The 7,680-nt window shown below is 35.4% G+C and overlaps 1 long non-coding RNA gene across 2 annotated transcripts; it reads right to left on the reverse strand.

Annotated features, from left to right (window-relative positions):
* LOC120090828 lies at positions 1-6,522 on the reverse strand. 2 transcript variants are annotated; one of them, XR_005485600.1, is made up of 4 exons: positions 5,757-6,513; positions 5,192-5,277; positions 1,035-1,470; positions 2-920 (listed from the first exon to the last, which is right to left on the reverse strand). It is a non-coding gene; the product is annotated as an uncharacterized LOC120090828 (long non-coding RNA). The 2 variants fall into 2 exon arrangements; XR_005485599.1 differs by having other exon boundaries at positions 1-1,470; positions 5,757-6,522.
* Positions 6,523-7,680: the final 1,158 nt, after the last annotated feature.

Raw genomic sequence — 7,680 nt, forward strand, 5'->3', positions numbered from 1 at the left:
CAGAGTTTACAAACTACGAGACTACTAGGAGATTTAGGACCCCATTCCCAACATAATTGACATCCCAAACTAATTAGGAAACTTTTTCCTCACTAGCTCTACTCATTATAATTTTCTTGGAACCCCTATGATACTTAACTTTGTAGATTATTTAGCTTCCCATGACTCCAACATACAATATGTTTTGTCATGTTTTTATCTAGACACATCATATGTTATGTAAATGATTACAATAAGTTATCGCTACAAAATTTATTCATGAACACTTCATGAAATGGCAAAAAATATTTTGAGAACATTTCCTAAATTAAAAGATAAAATTCCACTATGTATTGATAAAAATTTCAATGTAATATATTCATCAAAATTAATCAATCATTGATTCAACTAACATAAAACTACGAGGCTTTAGGACATACACCCCAACATATACATCCGAACACTTTAGGACCAACGAAGAAAATTATCCCTATTAAGTCGAATGGTGGTTATCTGGACAGTGGGATAGTTGGAATGGATGCGATTGTCGACGACTTTAGCAATAAGTGTCTTAATGTCTAACATATTTGCTGAAGAAACAAAGACCCAAAGAAAAAAAATTCTAGAAAAAAATTGCTACACAGTGGCTAAACAAACTGTAAAATAAATCAAAACGGCAATTTTTTCTCAAAGCCTTAGTTTTTCTGTTATTTTTACAAACACCTCGTAAGCTGACCTTCCTAAATCTATAAAGGGAGCTCTCAGCACACTTGTAACAACAGAGAAAAAATACAACCTAAACTAGCAAAAAACTAAGGTTGTACTCATATGAAATTTTCCTTAAAGAAAGTTGTCTTCCCGTGGATGTAGGCTCTTCATAGCCGAACCACGTAAAACTCTTCTTCTTCTTCTTCTTTTCCTTCTTCTTTTCTTCTCTTTGTCTTCATCTCACACACACAAAAACCATACAAAGCAATCAGCAAGAAAGAGTTCTTCCTTCATCAAAGAGAATAAAATCGAGGTCTGAAAGAGAGAGGAAAGTGAGAGGCAATCACCTTGGATTAGATCTGATCCCTGAGTGTGTTGTTGCATGTCATCTCAGCTATCCATCTGTGAAGAGATTAGCCTGTGATCGGGGCAACTCGTTGTTCACAACTTCCACCAACCTCAGCTGATGAGGAGCGAGTCTTAGTCCTTGGTGGGTTGAAGTTCGAGATTTTGTAGTAGGGTCATTTTGGGCCTGAAAGTTGGGTCCTCCACCTGCAATAAACCCAACAAAAGTGGTATCAAAGCTTCTTGTAAGCAAGAAAGTAAATCTTGAAAATCAAGATTGGGATCTCTCACCTGATATGATAGTAGCTAAAGTGGAAATTGAAAAATTTGATGGCAGGGGTGACTTTGCTCTGTGGAAAGTAAAGATCAGAGCCTTACTTAGTTAGCAGAAGGCTCTTAAAGCCCTTTTAGATCCATCAAAGCTCCCAGAAACAATGACTGCACAAGAAAAAGAAGATATGGAGTCAATTGCCTATGGAACCTTCATCTTGAACCTGAGTGACAGTATTCTGAGGCAAGTTATCGAAGAGGAGACATCATACAAAATATGGACAAAGTTTGAAGACTTATATTCTAAATAAAATGTTTCTAAGGGAAAGTTTTTTTACCCACAAAATGGATCAATTCAAGCCCTTGTCAGATAATATAGACGATTACAAAAGGCTTGTCTCTGAATTCAGGTGCCTTGGTGAAAAACCTAATGAAGAAAGTAAGGCTTTTGTTCTTTTGAACTCTCTACCTGAGGCTTATAGAGAGGTTGAGAACGCAATAAAATATGGCAGGGACTCAGTTACTACAGACACTATTATCTCAGCCATTAAAACAAAAAAATGGAATTACAGTCTTCTAAAAAGGAATAACCCAGTGGAGAAGGTCTGTTTGTTAAAAACAAACATCAGTCAAATCAATGGAAGAATGGAAGACAACAGCAGAATGATGAAAAGAAAGCTAAATAGAAGTTGAAATGTAAGTACTGCAAGAAAAATGGCCATGTTATTCAGGATTGTTTTATCTTAAAAAGAAAAAATCAAGAGAAAGAAAAAGATGCCAAGGCAAGACAACTTGAAGCATCCATAGTTGAAGATTATTTTGTCTATTCAGATGCTTTTGCCTCTATTCAAGACCAGGCCAACTTAGTAAGTCCCTTGGGGAAACAAGATTAGGTGCTAGACTCTGGATGCACTTACCACATGACACCTTTCAGGCCCTGGTTCAACACCTATAAAGAAGTTAAAGAAGAGTCTGTGTACATAGAAAATAATGAGGCTTGTCAGATCAGTGGGATAGGATCTATTTCATTAAAACTAAGGAATGAATCTGTGATACTCCTTAGAAATGTGAGGCATGTTCCAAATCTCAAAAGAAATTTAATTTCCCTTGGTATGCTAGATTCCCTAGGGTGTGAATACAGGGGGCAAAGGTGGCAACCTTGAAGTCCTAAAAGACTCTAAAGTTGTTCTAGTAGGAGAAAAGGTTAATGACCTATTCATCGTTAGAGGAGTTGAGATGATCAATGAAGCAAATGCAGTGACCTCTTCTGTTTTGTCAGAGGCAGATCTGTGGCACAAAAGGCCGTCACATATAAGTTTTAAAGGCCTTGAAGCATTGTCTAAATAGGGAATTCTGCCTAGAAAGGTCAGCTGCAAGCTGTCTTTTTGTGAGCATTGTGTGTTAGGGAAAGCCAAAAGACACTCTTTCATTAAAGCTCAGCATACAACTAAAGGCATCCTAGACTATATCCACTCAGATTTATGGAGGCTAGCCTCAACTCCAAGCCTAAGTGGCTCAAGGTATATTTTATCTTTCACTGATGATTTTTCTAGAAAAAGTTGGCTATATTTTCTTAAAACTAAAGATCAAGTATTTGGAAAATTTAAGGAATGGAAGTTAATGATTGAAAAACAAACAAACAGAGAAATTAAATATCTTAGAACAGACAATGGTTTGGAGTTTTGTGGGGAGGATTTTAACCTGTTTTGCAGAGAACATGGAATATCAAGACATAGAACTGTAAGGCATACTCCCCAACAGAATGGGGTAGAAGAAAGATTAAATAGGACAATAATAGAAAGAGTTAGATGTTTATTATCAGATGCTATCCTTGATGAGAAGTTCTAGGCAGAAACAACTGCCTATTCTGTCTATACAATGAATAGAAGCCCTCACACCTCTTTAAATTACCTAACACCTAAAGAAAAATGGTCCAAATACCCCCTAATCTAAATGATCTTAGGGTGTTTGGTTGTGTTGGGTATGCACACTAAAGTCAGGGAAAACTCAAGACAAGAACCATTAAGTGTATATTTGCAGGCTTTGTTGAAGGGGTGAAAGGGTATAAACTTTGGCATCCCACTGAGAAGAAATTCATAATCAGTAGGGATGTAACTTTCAAAGAGAATGAAATGTTTATGCAGAAAAAGCAAAATTCAGAAGAAGAATCAGTCACTTTAACTTCCAATTTTGAAGTGGAGAATGCTAAGGAAAAACCTATGATTGAAGACTCTGTCAATGAGGCAGAAGATATAGAGAGCACATTAGGTGAATGTGTTGAAGAAGTAGAGGTTCAACCTGATATGAGATAGTACACTTTTGCAAGGGATAGACAGAGAAGACAGATAGTTCCTCCAGCTAGATATGTTGACACCAATTACATGAATATGGTTGAATGCCACTATGGCTCCAAATGATCAAGAACCTACCACTTTTGAAGAAGATGTTGGTGGTTCAGAGGCCAGACAGTAGATTGAAGCAATGAATAAGGAAATTGACTCTCTAAAGGTCAATAATACCTGGACTCTAGCTCCTATACCAAAGGGGTGTAAACCTATTGCCTCTAAGTTGATATACAAGCTAAAAGAAGGGATCTCCACAGATCAAAAACCTAAATACAAGTCAAGGCTTGTTGCTAAAGGTTTCACTCAGAGATAGGGTATTGACTACTCTGAAATTTTCTCACTGGTTGTAAAACACACTACAATCAAACTTCTCCTATCCCTAATGGTGGAAGATAACCTAAAATTACACCAATTGGATGTTAAAACTGTTTTTCTACATGGTCATCTAGAAGAAACTATCTACATGAGGCAATCCCAATGGTATGAAGAAAGAGGTAAATAAGACTTATATTGTCTCTTGAATAAATCAATCTATGGCTTAAAGCAGTCACCGAGGTGTTGATACAAAAGGTTTAATGACCACATATCCAACTTGGGGTTCCAAAGAAGCTCTCACGAGATGTGTGCCTATGTAAACACCTCAACTTACAAGAGAAAAGTCTACTTACTGTTGTATGTGGATAATATGCTCCTTGCAGGAAACTCTAAAGCAGACCTAGTCCAAGTTAAGAAACTTCTAAATGAAGAATTTGATATGAAAGACCTAGAAGAATTAAAGAGAATTCTAGGGACAGGGAACAATCAGTCTTAAACATTAATCAAGCAGCCTATTGTGAGAACTTATAAAAGATTTAATCTAAGGGGAGCCAGACCTGTCAATGTGCCTATAGCTCAACACTTCAAACTTTTTTCTGCTAATTCTCCTAATGAAAGTGACAGAGAACATAAAACACAAATGGAGAAAATTCCTTACAGTCAAGCTGTGGGGAGTCTTATGTACTTAATGGTCTCAACAAGGCCAGACTCGTCCTATGCAGCTAGTTTGGTGAGCAGATATATGTCTTCCTGGTAGGAGGCACTGGGAGGCTACAAAATGGACACTAAGGTATCTTATTTGGTTAAAGGATGCTAAAATATCCTACCAGAAGTCATCAGAAACAGAGTTACACCTAGTCGGGTATGTGGACTCATATTTTACAGGGGATAATGACAAAAGAAGGTCTTTAACTGGGTATATATTCCTCTTTGGGGGTAACCTAATCAGTTGGAAAGCTTCCTTACAATCTATAGTGGCACTTTTGACAACAGAAGCTGAGTACATTGCACTAACAGAGGCAATAAAAGAAGCATTGTGGCTCAAAGGTCCAATGAATGATCTTGGATTAAATCAAACAATAGTGAGCATCTACTATAATAATCAAAGTACCATTCACCTGTCTAATAACCCTCAATACCATAATAGAACTAAGCATATTGATGTTAAATACCACTTCATTCAAGAAAAAAATTGAAAGAGGGGAAATCAAAATTTTAAAGGTACATACCATTGATAGTCCTACAGACATGCTCACCAAACCGGTCGCGAAGCTTAAACTCCATAAGTACTTCAAACTTCTAGGCTTCGATCAACCTGAAAAAGGATGAAGTGATTAAAACAAAGTTGGAAGACTCTAGAAGAAAAACAACCCTTTGGATTTAAGGTGGAGATTTGTAAAATAAATCCAAACGACTATTTTTTCTTAAAGCCTTATCTAAATAGTTTTTCTGTTATTTTTACAAATCTGTAAGCTGACCTTCCTAAATCTATAAAGGGAGCTCTTGGCACACTTGTAACAACAGAGAAAAAATATAGCCTAAACTTGCAAAAAACTAAGGTTGTACTCATTTGAAATTTTCCTTCAAGAAAGTTGTCTTCCCGTGGATGTAGGCTCTTCATAGCCGAACCACGTAAAACTCTTCTTCTTCTTCTTTTCCTTCTTCTTTTATACTCTTTGTCTTCATCTCACACATATAAAAACCATTCAAAGCAATCAAGAAGAAAGTGTTCTTCCTTCATCAAAGAGAATAAAATCAAGGTCTGAACGAGAGAGGAAAGTGAGAGGCAATCACATTGGGTCAGATCTGATCCTTGAGTGTGTTGTTGCATCATCTCAGCCATCCATCTGTGAAGAGATCAGCCTGTGATCGTGGCAACTCGTTGTTCACAACTTCCACCAACCTCAGCTGATCAAGGAGCAAGTCTTGGTCCTTGGTGAGCTGAAGTTCGAGATCTTGCAATAGGGTCATCTTGGGCTTAAAAGTTAGGTCCTCCACCTACAATAAGCCCAACACAAACCATGATACTTCTCTCCCATTTTGAGAGAGAATCATTTCATTCAAGAATTAGTCTTTTGAATGATAGTTAATTTCACATCTTGTAACTAATTTCCTCTATAAATATGATACCTCTCTCCCATTTTAAGAGAGAATCATTTCATTCAAGAATTAGTCTTTTGGTATTGCATCGTAAACCAACACAATAAAAAACCTTCTTGTGCACCAATTATCCAAATACCTTTCTATTCAAAATTTTTCCTTTATTTGAACAAATTTTGTGTAAAAAAAAAAAAAAAAAATACCCATGCTACCAACACTAAAAGGATGTCTTGCATTTTTCGCACAAACCTAGAAAATTCTCTTCCTCAATCCAACACTTTAATAAAAAATTATCTTCTAGTAACTTGTTTTCCTTGTCCTTCCATACATAACAACTTAACCCAACAAATCAAAAACATCGTCCATTCGAGCTTATGGAGCAATACTATCCAACTTCTCTGGAGCACCAATTATCAAAATATTGTTTTTCCCTTTATTTTTTTTTAAAAAAAATCAAATTTGAACAAACTATGTGTCCAAATAAAAACTCCAACTACCATAACCAAATGGTTGTCTTATATTCAAGATTTTTCCTCTATTTGAACAAACTTTATGTTCAAATAAAACCCCAACTACCATTACCAAATGGATGTCTTGCGTTTTCCACACAAACCTAGAAAATTCTATTCGTCAACCTAACACTTTAATAAAAAAAAATTCTCTTATACTAACTTATTTTCCTTTGTCCTTCCACACATAACAATTTAACCCAACAAATTAAAAAAAAAAAAATATCGTCCATATGAGCTTATAGACCAATACAATCCAACTTCTCTAGAGCCCCAATTATCAAATTTCCTTTCTATTCAAGTGTTTCCTTTATTCGAACAAACCGAATTTGAACAAACTTAGTATCCAAATAAAGACTCTAACTACCAAAACCAAATAGATGTCTTACCTTTTCAACACAAACCTAGGAAAATTATCATATCCAATCTAATCCCTTAATCCAAATTCTCTTATCTAAACTTTTTTCCATCTTCTTTACATACACAACCAATTTACTCAACAAAGCAAAAAAAAAAAAAAAAAAAAAAATCGTCAGTCCGAGCTTATATAAACCAACACAATCTAAAACCTTTCTTGTGCATCAATTATCCAAATACCTTTCTATTTAAGTTTTTTCTTTATTTGAATAAACTTTGTGTCAAAAAAAAATATCCACACTACCAACGGTCCAACACCAAACGGATGTCTTGTATTTTCTGCATAAACCTAGAAAATTCTCTTCCCCAATCCAACACTTTAAATCCAAAATTCTCTTATACTAACTAATTTTCCTTGCCCTTCCATACAAAACAACTTAACCCAACAAATAAAAAACATTGTCCATTGGAGCTTATATAGCTATACCATCCAACTTCTCTAGGGCACCAATTATCAAAATACCATTCTATTCAAATGTTCCCTTTATTTGAACAAACTATGTGTCCAAATAAAAACTCCAACTACCAAGACCAAATTGATGTCTTACGTTTTCCACACAAACATAAAAAGTTTTCATATCCAATCTCACATTTTAATCCAAAATTTCTTATCCAAATTTATTTTTCTTCTTCCTTACATATCCAACAACTTAACTCAACAAATAAAAAAAATTACCCATCCGAGCTTATAA

Source organism: Benincasa hispida, chromosome 1 (genome assembly GCF_009727055.1).
Source record: "Benincasa hispida cultivar B227 chromosome 1, ASM972705v1, whole genome shotgun sequence".
Taxonomy (NCBI): Eukaryota; Viridiplantae; Streptophyta; class Magnoliopsida; order Cucurbitales; family Cucurbitaceae; genus Benincasa; species Benincasa hispida.